This window comes from Camarhynchus parvulus, chromosome 8 (assembly GCF_901933205.1).
Source record: "Camarhynchus parvulus chromosome 8, STF_HiC, whole genome shotgun sequence".
NCBI lineage: Eukaryota > Metazoa > Chordata > Aves > Passeriformes > Thraupidae > Camarhynchus > Camarhynchus parvulus.
The window spans coordinates 13,635,678-13,656,183 of record NC_044578.1 but is presented as its reverse complement, the minus strand read 5'-3'; positions in this window follow the sequence as shown (position 1 = coordinate 13,656,183).

Here is a 20,506-nt window from a genome sequence, read left to right as displayed (position 1 = left end):
TATTAACACCAGCTTGGTTCAATTGGTGTCTTAAGAGGAATGTTTGCTTAACACATTGGAAAAAAAATCAAATTGGTGATTCATTCTAATTGAAATAATCTTATTTGATTTTTTTCTTTTATCTTTGGTTTAGAGACTCACTAAAAGAAAGAATATATACAAAAAGAAGCAGTAGGGAACACTAGGGATGTTTTTAACTCAGAGATATCAAGCTTATAACCTTTGATTACTCAGAAATGTGTAGAAAGAAATCCAGATAAGATTAGAGAAAACCCAGAGGAAGTGAGAGAATACTGTCTGCTCCAATATGTTGGCTGAGCAATGAATAACTTAGCTTTGAGTAACAATAAACATATTTTAAAATTTAGATCTAAAATCTTAGTTTCTATAAACTCTCTTCTGGTGTGTGCTCTGTAAACACATTCATGAGAGTAGCTCACTGTGAATGTGTGTGATCTGTAAGCCACTTTAAAGCACCCTCTCTGCAAGTGGGTTCTCTTTCATCTTAGTTTCTGAATGGAAGTGCTTTACATTATTTGAACATTCATATCTGAGTACAGATTTTAAAGTCTGAATTACTTTTACATTCTTTAGTCTGATGTCTGTAACATAGGTCAAGGTGATTAGATTTAATTTATCTACATTTTACTCTTAACAGGAATTTCTCTGGTTTTGGTGCACCTAATTAGTACCTCCCAAGGTTTTTGAAGTTACCCAGATTCTTCTCAGTGGTCACTGTATTAGCTTTCCAATGTGGTTTATTCTTAACAGATCTCTTCAGGATAGAGCATCATTTTGAAGAGAAAGTTCCCAAAATTCAGGTATTTCTTGTAAGTTCAGCTGAAAGATGGTGTGAATGGTTTTTGTCTGATGACCAGTGACCCATGTTAATCTCTGTTTTATCTGGTGAGTCTGTCACTTTAGCTTTATAATGACGTTCTATTCCCTTCATATCCTGTTGTCAAATATGTTCAGGTAATGCAGTCATTGGGGATCCAAAAGCATGATGAGCTCAAGGTTACCTTGCTGTATGTGTATGCTGCCTTCATCTTGTCCATATGTCTTGTGCTTATATCTGTTTCTGGAAAACAGAAATGGCATAGATCAACTTCTTTACAGAAAGATACATTGGGGAAGAAAAAGGTACCTGCATCTGTCTCCTTCCTGTGGCTTCAGGGAGGTCTGTATTTCAGAGAAATACATTGAAATTGTCACTGCTGCCTTTTCCCATTGTAAATTACTGCAACAATGGTTTTATACCACTGATAGGTTTGAATTTGGTTTCATATCTTAATCTTTCTGGCCCGTATCTCTGTATTTCTTCTTCTGTGTTCTTGTATAAAGAGGTGGGTTTTTTTCTGCAGAAAGAATGTTGTGACTTATTCCCTTAGAATATTTTAATTTATAGAAAAGCCTAATGCTAGTTACTCTTGCACTACCTCAATTGTAATTATTGTGAAAGGAAAAATAGTGCAAATTTGTTTCAGTTTGATAATTTCCATGCTGCATTTTTGGCTCAAAATCTTCAGTGTACCTCCCAAAATAGAGGAGGAATTCAGGTTTCTATTTAATTTAAAGACTCTCTGAATAGATGAGAATTAAATTTTTTAAAAGAACTTTTAGTCTCTGTATACTTCTGTCATAAGTATTGTTTTTTAAGACTAACACCAAGAGCATGCTGTGCAAATACAGGCACAGATATGCATATGACATGGTAAAGGATTTGTGCTGGATACTGTGCCACGGGGGTTTGTTACAGGTCCTTTGAGGTGAATACTGCATACTTGTTTCCATGGAAGTTATGAAAGCTATATTTTATTAAATTTTGCTTTCTATATTTAGTTGAAAAAGAATGCTCGCATCTTTTATTTTTGCCCACAGTTGTGCTTCTTTAGATAGGAGCACTCTTTACATGTACATGCTAGGGTTCAGAGGCGTATGGCCTCATAGCCTGTTACAGAAGGCATCCCCATGGGAGAACTTAGGATTTCCCTGAAAGAAAAACAATATCCTATTTTCATCGGTTTCTCCACTTGTACCTGTTTGGTCAGTGTATACAGGCTTGAAAAACTGCACTGTTAAATCTTTCCTGGTCTTTATAGATAAACTCTTTTTGTGTCTCTAAGCTGCTGTTTCTTCTCCTGTCTTTTCTGTCATCCTTTCTACTCGCATGTGTTTTAATGGAATGGTGGTAGATAACAAGCAATTAGATCTTCATCTGTTCAGATTTACTTGTACAAAACCAGCTTGGTGGTCATCCCCCCTATGTAGGTCCTTGAAAACAGCATTCAAGATCCACAATTTAAAATAATTCTTTACTGGTTAAGAAATTGTGATAGATTAGCAAATCATCTGCTGAAACTGAAAAGAGTTCATGGTATGGTAGATCTTGCATAGCTTAGAGTTTTTGGAAGTCTTAATTTTGAAGGGGCCTGCATATTAATTTAGTTTGAAATAGACTAATCTCATGTTAAGCAGTTTTAAGGTCTACATGATAATTACTTAAATGCCTCTTTTAGAGACTTGTGTTCATTTGTTTCTTGCTTTATGATATTAGATGTTGGAATGCTATTTCATATTTAATCATTAGCAAAATGTTGAGCTTTTCTGGAACCTTTGTAGTTCTCCTAGAGGTCACTGAATATCCCTTCAAACTCTTAATGTGTCTGAAAATGTCTGCTTAATAATTTCAGACTGTCTGTTGTCAGAAGTCTTCATACTAGATATATTCAACTGGCATAAGATAATTTGTCTTTGTTCAGAAACTTCCTCTGGCACAGAGAGAGGAATCACACATTCTAGAAGTATTCAAGGCTGTCTTGGTAATCACTTAGCTTCCCACTCTTTCCTTGTGTCAAGTCTAGTCTAAGCAGAATAATGAAAATAAGCCTGCCTTGGCCAAAATGAGTGGCACCATGTCTCCACTGTGTTAGCATCTTGCTGGAAGGCTTTTCTAGCTTAGTCTGCCAGAACACAACTAATGTTATCTACTGAACTGATTAGTTCCTGAGGAGACTTAATTTAGTTAAGCTTAGCTCTGATTCTTTCAGACAAGTCTTCAGTAAAGTAGCCATGCTTTGCTGGTTTTCTTCTTGTTGTGGAGTCCTCAGACTCCCGAACCCTTGGCGTTGTGAAGAAACTGCCTCTTCTATTGTATGTTCTAGTCTGGGAACACTAGGAGCCGCAAGATAAAGGCATGGTCTTAAAAAGGAGTCTTACTGAAAATAAGCTGGCTTTATGTGTGTCTGAAGGTACCTCTGGATTTACAGTACAAGTTATAGTGAAGACTGAAAAAAATTCAGACTTTAGATAATAACAGCATTTTGGGGGTTTTTGCTGGTTTTTAGTTTGGTTGGTTTGGTTTCTTTTCAATCAATGACTGTTGTATTAATAAGAGACAATGAACACTGAACAGTAAATTTTGTCTTAGAAATGGACTAGTACCACTTTGAAGAAATTATGTCTACTTTAAAAACAAAGGTGTAGTAAAATGTTATTAAGTTTGTGGCTATCCTGTTTGAAAATAAGTAAATACATTTCCATGCTGATGAATGATTCTAGTGACTGCTTGCCTGAGAGAGGTAATATTTTGTTTGTGTATAAGTAATGAGGTGTTGTAACCAAGTTCTGAGACTTGCTGGGAGTGATAGACGTACTGTAAATATAACACAGGTTTTAGGATTTTCTTTGAAGTCTCAAAATACTCTTTAAGGCCATGATAACAGCAGAATGGTTATGACAGTGCATTTATGGAAATACATGTAGGAAGGTGTACTGTATATTTTCCAGAGAAAGCCAAGTCATCATACCAGTGTAATTACTATAATGGAAGGTATGCAGAAACCAAGAGTTAGTATTTGTACAGAGAATTAAACCATTTCCTGATTTAGACATCTCAAAACTTTAGGGTACGGGCTTCTTAAGAATTGACATGCAAACAATGTTATGTTTGTGTTTCCCAGAAGATGTATTGCGGATAAGATTTGTCAAATTACAGAACAAACTTCAGTTTTCTTTAGTTTTGAGTACTTTATAATGCTCTCACAATTTCTCTTAGCATGGTTTTAGCATGGAATCAGTAATAACTAGAGATATTACCATTTTACTTATAAGGAAATCCTATTTCCTTTATGTTTGTCTGCGTGGATGTCAAAGAGTGAATTCCGTGGGTGTTGATAGTTGTGAAAAGATTACTATGATTCTGAAAATCCTTCCTTATGGTGGATATATTATACTGGCAACTGGAGCTGTCAGATCTTCTAGCAGATGTAGAAAGGGTCACTCCTAGCACAGAGACAATTTGGACTGTTTTGCAGAGATTTTGTCTTCTTTTTAAAATTGCAATTCGTTTGTATCCTTCTTGACATGTATTTACAGCAGGCATTTCAGCATGTTTCTTTTCTGGTATAGATTGCTTGTCACTATTAGTTTTTTGTTATGACAGCAGAGATTATACGTGTTCTGACCAAGCTCTCTGTCTGGTTTCCAGTTCTGATAAAAACATCTCTTTTGTCTTACTTTATATATTTTGAATTCAAAGTCTGGGAGCTTTATGCTCTTTTTGTCTTAAAAAATAAATCAAGCAATGCAATTAAGTTTAGTATCTCCTAATATCTACCATTGTGGGTTTTGTTGATAATTTTCATTCTCTATTTGGTAACACCATGCATTCCACAGTAATGCCATATATACAGTGTATCAAAGTAGAAAGGAATTTATAATACTGAAAATCTTTCATGTTTCTCATATTTTAAATACATTCAAACATCCTTCTTCATAGTCCTTATTTTACTGTACTATAAACAGCAGTCCCATAGGTGTGTTTGCTGATCTTTTAAAGACATCAACACCACTGAGGTCACAATAAAGGTGTTTTGAATTTCCTATTCATTAAATGAAACTTAGATTTCGGTTTCCTCTTTTATTACAGTTAATGAGCACTCAGGAGGCAGGGCCGTCCGCTGGGTCAGAGCTGGCGCTGGGTGTCCTGCTTGGAGCACGGCCTGCAAAGGCAGGTGTTAGTTATTTATTTACAGTCCCAGCCTCCAGAGCTGCAGCTTCTCAGTCAAGCTTAGAGTTGGCTGCTTTTAGCACTCTGCAAGCCTCTCTCTAGGTCCTAGATATAAATCCTAGATATGTCTCTAAAGTTGCAGTGTTTACTAACTTCCTGATTTGCCAGCTCATGAGACCTTTACCATAGACAACAGAGAGCACACAGAACTCAGAGACTTAACATAGTTGTTAGAAGTCATTTTCATATTAGCACAATGTCATCAGCATGGACACTCCCTTTTGTAACAGATTTCTTGAAACTGCTGCTGCCAAAACCTGCTGTGTTATTTAAGTGACTATAGAGCTATTCTCTTGAGAACTGTTAGAAGCCAAAGGACTGAAGATGCTATTTCACAATAGTCATTCTCAAAGCTCAAAGAGAAAGCACATTTCTGACATTCATGGTTGTTAACACATTTAAGAAACACAGTTTTATTGAGGTTTAGAAAACATTTATTAAATAACAAAGACTGATCAACATGGAAATGTTAAAACTTTCATATGTTGTAGGTGATCATTCTTCTAATGTACATTAGAAGAGACATCTATCTGTGCATTAAAGTCAGTGTTATTGTCCAAATGGATTTATAAACATTAAATACATCTTCCCATAAAACATAAATAATGTAGCTCCATTTTGACTTTTCTGCAAGCCCCTATAAAAGTGAAGAATATTGATTTATAGCATTTTTGGCTGGCTTCCACATGTAGGTTGAAGGATTTTAAACAATATTTGTTTCTCTTTGCAAGATCATGGATTCTCACCAAACACTGATCCTTTGCCATTGTTTGATTTCTAAATTTAGAAAATCTGTACCTGAGAGGGATAAGGTGTGTCTGTCAAGTGAGAGCAACTCACAGTTGGGATGTGGTGCTCAGTGTGCAGTGTGAAAACCCAGGAGGGTGGTGATCTGGTGGGGACACTCTGAGTAGCTGTGTAAATCTGATAGGACATGGGGTGACAGTTTACTTCCCAAAAAATTAAAAAAAAAAAAATTTTTGTGGATAGACTGTGGAACTATCCTATGAAAGAGGTGATCTCATCTAAACCATTTCTAGTTCCTCAGAAAATGCTTTGAGCTTCTCTGTGTATGCTAATGGCACACAGAAAAAAAAAAAGAGAAGAAAAAACCCCTGTCATTTTTGAAAAATTGTTCCACTTATGAAAATGAGTATAAAAGGAATTTTCTACATGTACTCTTCTTTGTAGAGCAGAAAAATATAAAGGCAATACACTAATGTTCAGCAAAGAATGAAGTAGAGGAGTGGTATTGTGATGGTTGTGTTAGGGATGGGAAGAAACCTGGGGGCAGCTGCTAAATGTAACAACCCCCTCCTATTCATGCTGCATAAGGGAGCAGTTAAATGCATCTGTGTTTAGAGATAGTTGAAAATATTGAAACAACCCCTAAAAATTCAGTTTGTGTATAGCGCTGTTCATTATTCTGCTGGAGCAGTTTCTTAGTGGGCTGAAAGATAGACTTAAATATAGAGTTTGAGAAAGGATTTTGGCTTTAACTGGGTGTCAGGACATGTGAGGAGAAGGGCAGACATGCTCCAGGAGTGCACAGGAGAGGAATAAGAAAGCTTCAGGTGCAACCAAAGAAGCAGTTATACTGAAAGCAAAGAGTTTTACGTAAACTACTTGCTAAAAAGCAAAGCTGTGAGCAAGGAAGATATCTCCTGCTGCTTGATCCCTGTTGTGTTCAAGAAAATTGGGCTTTAACATGCAATTTGCTGCAGATTGCACTGAAGAAATTCTGGACTCCATCATCATTTCCTCCTCTTGAGAGGCACAAGGACTCAGTGCCTGAATTTTGCATAGATGCTTAGGTCAAAAAGGTGACAGCATTTTGTTTCAATACTGATGTTTGCTCATTGGTTCTTGATAAAGGAATAGGCAGGCCACAAACTTTTATTAGGTACTCTGTCAAGAGATGGGCCCTGTTCCAAAACAGTCTTTTATGTCGGTAAGACAAACAGAAGGTGTAAGGAGGTATATGGTGTAAAAAAGTGTGAGCATTGAAGCTTTTACAGCATTTCTGACCCTCCAGGGTCTCTGACACCATTCTTTTTCTTTGCAACGTCTCCTTCTTCCACTCTCTTTTACTTTCCTCAAAGACTATTTGTTGGCTGAGATACCAGTAGCTGGTTCCTGATGTCCAGAAAGCAATCATCAACTGTTTGTTTTGTTGCAAGTTTGAATTTATCAAACTGTTGGAGCTAATAGCAGTATTATAGTGTTGTCTTTTTCCAGTGATATTCTACTTTTACATATGTAACATATTGCAAACTGATTTATTAACTACTCTCAATATAATTAAAAATGAAACATATCCCCTTTTTAATAGCAATATGTTTTAGATACTGGGAAACTTGTAAGCCTCAAGGTAGTAGTGTCTTAGTCTATCCTTATAGATAATTTAAAATGCATGAAAAATATGAGGCTTGTTTTTGCCAATGTGGGAAGTGAACATGATTATGACTTTCCAGTTGCTTCTCCTAAAGAAAACAAACAAACAGTAAGACTCACACTTTTTATTGCAACTAAAAAGCAATATGCTCAAAGGGAACATATTTATGCCAGAAAGAAGAAGCTGTAACCAGGGAAATGCTGTCCTATCAAATATCCAAGCACATTTACAACTAAGGTAGGAAACTGTGAGGAAAAAAACCCACTTCCTCAGAATCCATTGGCAATATTTCAAAAAAACACAAAACAACATTGGAAAGAGTTTTGGCTATGACAAGTCTGTGTAGGTATTATGGATCTGGGTACATGTATTAGTGACATTTTAGTATCCTAGGCCAGCAGTAGAACACTTGCCTCAGAACAGTCCAATACCAAAACAACTAACCCCAGATTCCCAAATAATTTCCATTCATTAAAAAGAGTCCAGCTTTTTTGATTTTGTTTCAGCTTTTAGTTTGTTTAGTTTTCTAAATGCTCAACACTTTATCATTTGTCGGTCTTCTCTTGTTCTATACCATTGTTTTTATTGCATAATCTCGGGATCATTAAGAACATGTGTTCTTTTATCATTTCTCACAGAAAAATTCTTGGAGTGGAGATCAGTACCTTGCTGAAGCAAAAGTGTCAGTATGTAATTTTTTATGGACCTATGTGATGTACAGCAGAATAATATTAATATCACAGGTCAAATTAGTTGGGACAAATACTAAGCCATGATGTGGTTTTTGCTGAATTTTATGGAGAAGGCTTATCTAGTGAATAAATTCTTGCCACATTGATTTCAAATTACATGGGTTGTTCTGCAGACCAGAATAACCCACTATTTTGAATTGAAGGATTCAATGTAGATGAAGTCCCTATTCTTACTTTATATGTTGCTTGTTCAACATAAATGCAATCAAAATATCCAGCCAGCTTGTATACAATTTGATGCTCAAAGGAATATAGAAGCCAGGAAAACTAATGAAGAATATTAATTTGCATGAATCATTCAAAAAATATATACTTTTTTACACTTTTAATGAAGCCCTTACCAGAGAAGAAGTAGGAACAAATATTTATGTCTCCTGATGAAGATCTTTATTCCACTTATTAGTCACCTGCAGTTCATGCACTGTTATCATTAAGTGCTCAGAAAGAAAACATGTACAGTACAACAACAATGCATTCTTTATTTGTAAAATGAGTCATATTGCTTCTATCCTGCTTCCCACAGATCAGAGCTTTAATAGGGATATAAATAAGAAACTTAACATATGTGACCTTCTGACCGCAGAGTGTTAAATTCCAGGGACTATATTGCTGCACCACTTTTTTCTTTTATTTGAATGTGTATTTATCATAGTTCTGCTGGAAACAGCATGATTTACAATTTATATTAGGTTATGATATGAATTACATTCAGATACAAGGAGAGGAAAATTGTGGAGGAGCAATTCTGGCTAAAGATGCTGAAAACAGTTTCCACTTAATCTTCAAATGTCGTGGAAATTACACAATTGTATTTAGGGAAACATCTGCTTTTGCACAAAAACTTCATTTTGTTCTAACGTAATAGTGTTAACATTCAGATCTTGAAATATGCAATTCCACAAAGGAATGTCCATTGTTTGTTCACTAATGAAGTCTGCTGATAAAAATATTGTTTAGTCTGTGCAAAAAGTCTTGAAACAAATCCACAGAAGGCTACTGTGCAGAATGTTTAGATCCAAATAAGGTTTTGCAGCTTGAAAATGTTCTGACGTTAGAAAATTTTGGTATTATCTCGATAATATCTGCATTTGAAAAAAATTTGTTCTTCATTACTTGTAAAATAGTAAAGACTATTTTTAAAATAAAGACTAGATTTTATCTAGTCTTTATTTAAAAAATTCAAAGAAAAAGAAAATATAGTATAATTCTCTGTTTCAAATCTCCAGTCAAGATATACTAAGTATTCTTTAGGAGAAATAATTATTGGAGATTTCCAGTTCAATTCCTCTGTGCTGTGAGTCCCAGCTATTCTGAGAGAAGTTTATTTTATGAGCTACTTCAGTGTATAGATTTTTGCTATTTCATCCAGAGTTTCTCCATAAACAGAAACGCTTTTGAATTTTACAGGTTTTTTCCTATTTTGATGCAATTTCTCTGATCATCACAAAACATATCAGCTACAAAACTCTTCAGAATATAGTTCAATATCCCTATTCAATAATTACTAATACATAAGCCTAGGACTACCAGAAACACTGATTTGTTGTAGGAGACATCTTTCAGTAAGTTCACTTTCTACTCTCATATAGTGAGGAAATCATATTTGGGATGTACTTTGCACAATTTAGAATACATTTTCTTTTGAGAACAGCCCTGGTGTTTTCTGAGGTCCATTCAGGACAGTGTGTTAGGCACTGCTTCAAAAGCCACTAAAGATGTGAATCAGATGCAGGAAGCTTATGACTGTGTGCTCTGTGTGTGGGAAAGAAGCTTAAGGACAGTTAACAAAACTATGAATTGGCTGAAAATGCAGCATAAGGTCCAGCTCTCATCTAGGGCAGATTTTGAGTGCGTAGGAGGAAGGATTTGCAATTATGTTTGCCTGCAAAATGAAAGTGTGCAGTAGGGCCTGTGTTTTGGAATCTGAACTATGATGCTCAAAGCGTTCTTTCTGGATGACTTTGAATTCTTCTAACAGTTGTGCCTGAAGTACATAAAATGTATGCAGGAAGACCGAACTACAACAACAGCTAGCATTAAGAAAATGGCTTACATTACTTTTTAGTGTTTACAGAAAAGGGGGTGTTGAGGTATTTTGTTGTTTGTTTGTTTGGTTTTTTTTTTTTTTACTTTCTGGAAAACCTAGTGGACAAATGATGTAATAGTGCTCTGTGAAAAAATATAGCAAGAGAGCAATTTTTATGACATTGAATGTGGTGTTGGGAAGAAATCCCTGTTGGGAGTAAGTCAACCTAGAGAAGCTGGAAATGAATCCTTGTAAATTCATATTCACTAGTTTAATTTTATGTATCTCTATTATTGCGTAAGAATGTATCTTTTTCTTCTGTATTAAGAGAGGATAAAATTTTTTGGTCCTTAAGGACTTATTTTTAATACCTAATTGTTGGTATGACTGAATTTTGTAGTGAAAATACAGCGTACTATATATTATGTCTGGAGAAATCTATAGCCTTTTTAAACTTAGTACTTAAAACACTGAAACACTGAAAGGGGCTGAAACACTCTGAGGATTTTTCTTTGTGCTAAAGTTTACTTTTGGGTGAAACTAAACTTAGTGTTCTGCTGCTGCATAGTAAAGTGCACAGGAACTGAGAAATGGAATCAAGTTGTGCTGGTCTCCAGTCTCCCATAAAGCAGAATGATGGGGAGAGTCTCTGTGATATACCATGGTCATTAGAAATGGTATCTGTGGAGAGAGGAAAAAATATGTATTTGTCAATGCACTCTGGGCTTCAACTTCTGAAGTCAGAGGGACTGGCTAAGTCTTACTCATTCTCTTTTCTTCACATATCCATAATTTTTCCTTCCTCTAAGGACCCCAAAGGTTTATTGGCTATTCTGTGGTTCAATCCATAATCTTAAAACTGCCTTTTGCTCCTCGCCTATCCCAACACCAATTGGAACAGCTAAGAAGTAGCTCCAATGACACTGCTTAAAGCAATCTAATAACACTTTTTAAACAGAGGAAGGTCTTTGGCATTTTAGGGAGTAGCTTTCTCTGGAATATTGTGCAGGCATATCTTTCTGCACAGCAGCAACTTTTTAAAATCCCCATTGTCTAAATATGCAGATTAATAGCTCAAATGGGTCTGAATTTGTGTTTCCCAAAGACCAAGAACATGTCCTTCAAGGTTGCCACCAATATTTGCATATACTCTTTCTATTCATTGGAGGTTGGTTGAATATTCCTTTTGCATGAGTTAGCATTGCTAATTTGGCATTCCTGGATTTTTTTTTCTGGGGGGATGCATTCTGTCCAGTTAAGGTAAGCAGTTAAGGATCTGCTTCCCACCTTAAGACAGCAAACTCTGCTCTCCTCATGTGGGCCAAACACTTCATGTTGCAGCAGTGTATTCTTCAGTCTTTTTTAGGATATCTGACTAACCCAGCATCAAGATGATGTCTGGTAGGAGCTCTTCTTTAGGTATTGTCATTGCTCTGGTGCCTAAATCATGACTTGTCAGCATTTATATGTAGCTGAGATTGACTGTTCCTAATGAAATTTCACTGCTATTAGTCCTTCTGAGTCTATCCTATCATATAAATGGTCTGTGGGCATAGGAGTTGCTTCCCCTTGCTTAACGATTATTTTTTGGGAGGGGGAGAAAATGGGAGGAGTGACTAAAGTTCACATTGAAGTTTACCTTAGTTAGAAGGAAAAGAAATGGGTGGAAAAGGTGGTCTTTAAAAATTGGTGAAATATTGAATTTTTAATAAAAAAAATTCACATTACCTAAGATTTCTAAAGTCAACTGACGAAAAAAAAATTAGGTGCTTGTTTTTATTACTTTCTTTGAATGATCTTTTTCTTGAGATTCCCTTGTTTATCACCAGTTTTTGTACGCACTTAGTACTGCCCTCACCATACTTGAAAATACACGGTTTGTCTAAACTCTAAGGCACTGTATTTCCAGACTTGCTGAGGAGCTCAACATGGAAGACAGAAAAAAGCTGACTATTCAGAAATGATGGTGGCTTTGACTGGTTAGGGTGAGGGACAATCATAATTTGGTATTAAATTTTGTTATTCAAATATTGCAATAGAAAACTAAAAATAGCCAGAACTGTAAAAAAAAAAAGTCAGTGATTTAAATGATAGTGGACCAATACCCTTAGAAGTTTAAAAACAGTGAACTCGTTTTTAAGAAAAAGGCATGATAAATTTAAATGGCATCTAGCTCAGATCTGAGGAGGAGCAAAGTCATGCATCAAAGATAACTGAAGGCACCCTTTGAAATGGGCTGAGGGGAGATGACTCTTGACCTTGGATTGTTTGGAACTTGCAGCAATGCAAGCTCCTCCATCATGACAAATGATTTGAGTTTCCTTTAAGTGAGTCTCTGAGCATCGTTTATGCTGACTCCCTGATATTTCACTGCCGAGAGGTCAACTGCTGTATTTGAGCACAGATGAGAGTCACTTGAAGATGAATCCAGGTCTGGACACCTTGCAGAGAGCAGCACTTAAGGACTGTGTTAGTAGCAGAACTGAGGGTTTTTTTGCTGGATATTAGATGGATAGCTGTGATTGAAACTGCCACAGAATTGGACATCATTGATGTCTGAGTAGAACCAATCCTGCCTGAAAATCAGAGCATGAATCAGTGATTTCTTGGCTCTTGACAAAGGATGTGATAATGACCAGACTGGATAGCAAGATCAGCTTCTTACTTGTTAGGGTTCCAATCCGCAAATGTTACCCAGGGCTGATGACTGAGTAAAGTAGATACTTTTAAGTCTGAGAGAGACTGAAATTCAGCAGTGCCTATTGCTGTGAAATCACAGTATCCTGAAAACCCAGAAACGATTTGATTTGCAGAGAATAAACTCGTATACTTTTGGAATGTAGAAGGTATTCTAATTGAGTATTAAGAACATAGATATCTAACACTGGGGATTGCTGCAACAAGTTAATGGCCCACAAAGATTCTTTGTGAGAACACAGGACACCTGGCCATTTTTCTCAGCTGCTGCTTAACCCAGCAACACAGGATTCTGTAAAGTATGTGAATGTCACGTGTTCCTAGAATCTGTGAACCTCTTGTTTTAAACAAGTTGACACTTAATTGTTCATTGACATTAGAGATTAAGCCAAACCCCGGTGTTTCATTGCAAACTTAGGACTTTTCCCCTGTAAATCAGGCATGTTTTGGCCATGTATACAAGTGTGGGCCAAATTTAAATGTGAGATGTGGGATTTAGGGTTCAGCTCTTTTTCTGCACATTGACATTGTTACTGATATCCCCCAAACTTTCTGCCCCAGTTTCCCAACTGAAAAATTGATGTGATAATTATTCTTTCTTTTCCCAATCTTTTTTTTTTGCTTTTTCATTTGTTTACTTTGTTTTGATTTTTTTTGAAGAGTATATTTATTTTGCTCAAAATACATCTAAGTAACTTAAGGCAGTAAATAGTAAAATGCTTGCTGTCAAGAACGGAAAAGCTTTCATGATCTGTGAATGGAAAATTTTCTTTTGACTTTTCCTTTTTGTTTCTATCACAAGGGATTTCTTAGGGAGGTATCAGTTTCCTGCACATGATAATTAAGATTCATATGACTAACTTGACTTAAAATTCAGTAGAATGCTCATATAACCCTCTAGCGGTCCCCAAATCCTAGCTTATTAGTCTGAAATTGGCAAGTGGAAAATAGTAGAGAGAAAACTGGGACAGTTATGTTTAATATTAATGCAAAAATATACAGAAGAACTATAGTGATAAAATAAAAATAAACTTTCTTTTCCTATGCAGTGCAAGTACCTCAGGCAAAAAAAGTTATCATAATACACATTGAGCTTAACTGAAATACAGACATAAACATTTTAAGATATTCCCCTGTTTTTAATGGTATAAAATATTCACTATAGTAATTTAATTAGACATTGATTGAAGAAATAGTTGGTTGAGAAATCTATTTTATAGTATTTCTATATAACTACAGGAAAGAGTTCTCTTCTTATCTCTTTGACTAAATTAAAATATTTAATAAATTTCCACAGGAATAATTTATACTTAACATTGAAAGATAAGACAGACACCTTTAACAAATTAACTTTTAACATAAGTAGTGCTAGTATTTTCATTATCACTTTCTTTTGTGTGTGTTCTGAATAGAAAAATATAAGAAAAATGTTTCCAGTCCAGAATCAGTTAAAACTTTGAGCATGTATATCTATCTTAATTAATTGCTTACAAATATTGTATAGTAAATAATAATAACAACAACAATAACGATATCTGGAATTTACTTGTATTTAAATGCAATTGTTGACATAAGAAAAATTGATGTCCTTTTCACTTGTTCTTTACTCCCAACTTGAAGACCTTTGTGAGCATATTTTTTGTAAATAATCATTCCATTCATTTATGGATAGAAGTAAAGTCACTTCCTGAATCTTTGAGAACAGAAATATCCACGTCAGAAAAAGAATTTCAGTGCTTTTACCAGTGAACTGAGGTTTTTGGTTCGTAGGCTGGTTTTGCTACTTTCTTTTTCTTCTTAGTTGTCTTGTGTTTTTGAAATGTTTCCAGTTAGTATATGGTCCTCGTAAAAATCACAGCATTTAGAATTTTAAAAATTTGTGCTACTTTATTAGCATAAAAATCATGCAAATTAAGAAATATTTCTAAAGAAGAAGCAAAAATGTTTAGTGAATGCCATATAGTACTTTCTTGTTTAGTTGGAATTATTCTTTCAATTCAGTTTAGGATTTTCAAGTTTATGAATTACAATATGAACTACTTTGAGGAATTCTGAAAAAAAGTAACCCCTGCTTTAGCTTTTAATGCTGGCACAGGAATTAGTGTGCTTGAATATTACCTCTGGAATTTTTTCTCATTGTATTTCTAAATCCTAAATCAAAGATGATTGGAAAATTCTGTTAAGCATTTCATGTGTATATTGATGACCAAGACTCTGAATCTTTTGGTAAAAGCTGGGGACAGTGTGTGTGATGCTGAATAGATGCATGTGGCAAGTGCTTTGAATCAAGTCAGAACTAAGAGGAAATGATCTGCAGCCCTCTGCTTGAGCATATGTTTAGGTGAGATTAAAAAAAAAACCCATGAAAATAAATTGAAAGTCTTTATTAGGCCTGAAAGTGGGAAGCAGATGTAAAGTTTAAGGTAGTAAGGCTTAAATTCTCATGTAACTCTTCAAAAACACACATGTAATAAGACAAACAGGCATCTTTGAAGTTAAAAGCCATTGTGATTTCAGTGTTGCCACAAAATCAATATCCTAGCCTAATTCACCAAAGCCACAGTAAGGAAAATGAAAAGAAATAGCTAAATTCTCTTCATGAGGTCAACCTGTCAAAGAAACTTATACTACAATACGATTTTACGTTGTTCAGTGGCTTACCGAACAATAGGTTTCTTTTATCTTTTGAAGCCCACAATAGGTCCCAAGAGAAATGAAATACTGCAAGCATGAAGGCTCTGTCACCAAAGAAAAGCACATGTCACCAAAGAAAAGGAAAATGAACTCTTAACAATGGATTAAAGTTTTTCTTGACCAAATTCTCTCTTAATTTAGGGAGATGAAGCTATGGTAACCTCTTAAACTCTGTTCTGTCCCTTTTCGGAGGTGGAAAAAGTTTGGTTTCCAGTCTGATAGTGTCTTGTCTCCTTTTAGAAGAAAGATATTTTGATAAGGAGACATCTTTGTCATCTGCTAGGCACCACGGGGAGAGAAATAGCATTCTTCAGGAAAGAGTTATGAGCATAGACCCATCCTGTCTGAGGCATTTGTGAGAGTCATTGTGGTATGGCTATGAAAGATGGTCCTTTGTTCCATTAGAAATATTAAGATTTTATTTAGAGGGATGACGGTCAGCCTGGGTCAATGCACATGTGCTGGATTGTAGAAAACCCTTAATGGCCTCTTTATATATATAGTCTCCTCAGTAAAAATAGTTTTATAGTAGTTATTTCAGGAGAAATCTGTATTGTAATATTAGGACTAATTTAGCTGTCACTTAATTACTTAGTGACTTCACATAGGCTCCCAGAGATGTAGGAAGTAGCTATTATGGTATTGGTATTGTGTGAGATCTGATCACTAAATTCTCCTGTTGGTTGCACTAGAGAAATATTTTGAGTAAAAGCTCTGAAACTAAAAAAACAACTCATTAGCTCAGCACTTAATTTTTCACTCTCAGCACACCGGAAATGATCCCTCACAATATGTCTACATTGAGCAATGCAATGTTACAATTGCAGCTATTGCCTTTTCTGGTTGACTAAATCAGCTTCAGTGGAAGACCACAATGATCTAGTTGTACTACTGAGAAAAAAGCTCGTCCGTACCTTACATGGAAACGCATTGTGCTTACAGTCACCTATTGTCAGGATTTCAGTTTGTCAAACACATAGTGCTGCTTTTACTTCTTGTTAATTCTGTGCTGGATATGGAGCTTGGTAATGAAAGCTGATACATACATCTCTAGTAATCTTGCAAGAATGCTGTCAGCAATTGCCTAGAAGTGCAACAGTGATAGTCCTGACTGTGGTTGATTAGAAGGTGTAGGACATTTTCTTCTATTACATATTCATAAATAAAAAGGAACTTTACAGCCCTTTTTATTTAAAGACCTCACCTAAATCCTGCTAAGATTAGTAAAAATCCTTCTGTTGATTTCAGTGGTAGGTGAGTATTTGGTTTGTAACTGCCGAGGTATTTTTGGCTGAAGAAAAGAAGCTGGAAGGTTTAGCAAGTGTTGGAAAAGTAGAATCTGATTAGAAATCAGACCTTCCTATCCAGTAGTACAGGATATAAAAATGAAAATTAGTTTTCAGATAATTATGAAGAAAACTTTCCCAAATTCAAATAGGGAACATTGTGATTTTTGGCATCCAGTGCAGTAGAACTGCACTGGAATAAATGAAACTGCACTAGAATAAATGGTTGAATAGAAAAGAAATCTACTTTAGGAAAGGAATAGGAATTCTTATGTGCTATCAGTTCTTGGAAGCACCTATTTTCTGAATAAATCAGAGGGAAGGAGGAGTATATCTTGTATGATTTATTTGTGATTGTGAGGATGTCTCAGGGTGAAGGAGTAGTTTGTATTGGCTGGCATACCTGATTAACTGACTAAGACACAGATACCCCATTGTTTTCTCCTTGTGTAGCAAATGAATAGCAGAGATTTACAGGCACCTGGATGTTACAGGAGCAGTTTCACATAATCCCTGACAAAAGTGAAAACCATACCCAACCAGTCTTTAAGATCTAAGAAGGAACAGAAAGAACTTTAAAAATGCAACAGTAGTGGAGAGGTGATTTGACAAGTCACAGTCAGAAAGATCATTCCTCTAACATTCGAGAAAATGAAACCTACTTGGAACTCCTTCATCACCATGCATGTACCCTCAATTAAAGCAGTGCCCCTGATAGCAGGCAGTATAATCTGCATTTTATTTCACTCATGAGCAAAATAACAAGTTACTCAGGCCTGCGGCACTCATGAGTGATATGGGCCGTGTAATATCCTCTCCATTGAGTTTCCTATTATTAAGTTTGAAATAAAGAGTTCAAAATTAACTGTGACAATGATTTTATCTAGTGTTGGCATCACCATTAGCTTCTGCAGTTTACTGCTAATAAAACTTTAAATTTGCTATTACTTGTAATAACCTTTTTGCCACCTTAGCTGTAGAAATTAGACAAAGAACCCGGCCAAAACATGGCTAATGACATTTTCTATTTGCACTGAGGAACTGACTAGAAATAATGGCTGTTATTTATAAAGTGTTAATAGTATAAGGTACAATATTTCAGATTTCAGCTGATTAATTTGAAGCATTTGCTTATTTTAACAGGCATCAGTGTTTCATGGTTCACATATTCAGCTGACCAACTTAATATGCAGTGTGTCAAATGGATCAGCATTCTCTCTGCAGCTGTCAGGCTGTTTTGAAAAACAGACACAGAAGCCAGTAAAGGTAATTTCCTCTTTATGACGTACTGCCAAGATCTTCTGTTTAGAATGGAGGTTAATGAGGTAAAATCCTGAAATGCTTTCAGGTCCTAAAAATATTGCCCCAAAAGACCTTTTAAAGATGATATCTTGTCTTTCCTATACTGTTATAAACCAAGAAAAACTGCACTCAAGTCATAGTGTTAAGTTGTGGGACTAAAACCTACATCTCAAATTTAAGTTTATTTTCCTACAATCTTTGTTTATCCTTTTGACATATTTTCTCAGCTATTGTTTCAAGCTTCCTAAGTGGAATTTGCAATAATTTCATTGAGATGAGGACTTGAGCATCTTTCATCTGACACAGTGACATCCAGAAGCACAGATTGTAAAATACCAATAAAACCACAAAAGAATTAAGTATAGGCAGACCAATATGTCTCTCTGAAGAGACAGCAGCAAAACACTCAAGCTGAAGTACAATAAGCCATTTAGATCCCCTTAGCTAGAGTCTTCTAAGAAAGTACAAAAATTCTGTATTACTGCAGAGTCAGACACATCCTAAAAGGGTTGCAGAAGGAGCAAGAACTCATGCAAAGTAACCAATAAGGGAATTGATTAATGCTGGATATATATCAAACACCTCTTTTTCCATCATTTTCACAGCTTGGAATACTGGCTTTGAGGTATATGACTGTGTTTTTCTTTCAAGATGTATTTTCTTTTTTAGGATGGTCACTTACTCCCTTTTAAATAATGTATCACTAGTTAATGTACATATGCAGGATGTGAATCTGACTTTTTACATACCTGTAGTTTGACCCTTTTAGACTGCACACTATTCCAGAGACAGATATCTAGTAAGGCTGTTACAGTAAGTAAAAAACCCCAAACCCTGAAACAACCCAACAAAAACACAAAAAGGAGGTTAAAAGACTGAATAAAAGGGAGCCTAGGAGAGTATAGCTCTGTTACCTGGGGATTTGGAAGTTGCCAGCAAGGGAGGAAACTCTTGGTTTCAGTCTCTGCTCCATGTCAGTTACAGCACTATGTGACACTTGTTAAATACATGTAATGTCCAGAGCACAGGCTCTAGGTAGTGGCTCATCTCCTAGAATGGAGAGTATTAAATGAGTACTATAAACAGAGGAAGGTCATGTTCCTTCTTGTTGCTTTGCTCTGGCATAACTAATCTTTAATTCTTCATTATGTATGTGGAACAACTCTAGAAGAGATAGTTTTCCCTTTTCTGCCTTCATCCCAATGGGATGGTTGGGAAAATATGCAGGGAAATGGGTGAAATTAATATGAATTCCATGAAGAACTGAAATGAATGGAATCAAGGATCTTCAGGACTACAGTGGCCTGAGTGCTAACTAAATATATGTTGTCTGGATCATCCAGTGAAATTAGAACATGAGAAAATAACAGAGTTGTCAATAGAGCAAGAGCAAGAAGTGAGCTCTTAATGATGCTCATCATGTGCCTGCAGTTCTAATTTTGATTGCTTATTTCCTCTTTCCCTACCGACTCATCATTACTTCACAGGAACCAGGCAGAAAGTAATGGACCATGGGAATAGCAAAAAGACGTTAGTTTAATGAAAACTGACTAACACATGATCATATGAGTCAGGAAGAAGGATTCAGGCGACTGTGGAAACTGGTAGAGAGGGGAATGAAAGAACTGAGGGAGGAAGAGGCAGTACAGGGCTGAGATATTATTTTTCTGCTAGTTTGTGTTATTGTCTTTTAAGTTATACTTTGATTACCAGGGCAATTCAAAAGAGAAAATTTACACCTACATGATCAAATCAGTTTTATTTTGAAGAAAAAAATTGTAGTATACTCTTTGTCTCTGTTTCCTTCTTCCTTCCATCTCAGTATCCCAGCTTGGATTTTGTGTATCATGTAAAGCTTTCATTAATAACAGCTTGAATTACGCCAGTTATAGCACCACCTCTCCAGAGTGCTTGGGCAGCAAGGAAATAATTTAAACAATGAAGCACTGTGCACCATGCAAATATGCGCATTCAGTGTTTTGAGCAGTACTTGTAGTTCTTGGTCCCTTTCTTTCTCCTAAATTTTAAATTCATTTAAAAAAAAATAATTTAATTTGCTTGAAAACATGGATGGTGGGGAGACACAGACTTGTTATTTTGATGCATCATCTGAGAGAAATCCCAGCAGTGAGGATGATGATGAAGGGTGTAATATATTATCTTACAAGAGGTCATTTGGATGCTGCTCTTCTCAGCATTGCTGTCAAGAATTCAGTGCTCCCAGTAATATTCTCAGAGTATGTTGAGTGTAGATGTTGATAGATATGCTTGGATGCTCTTGAG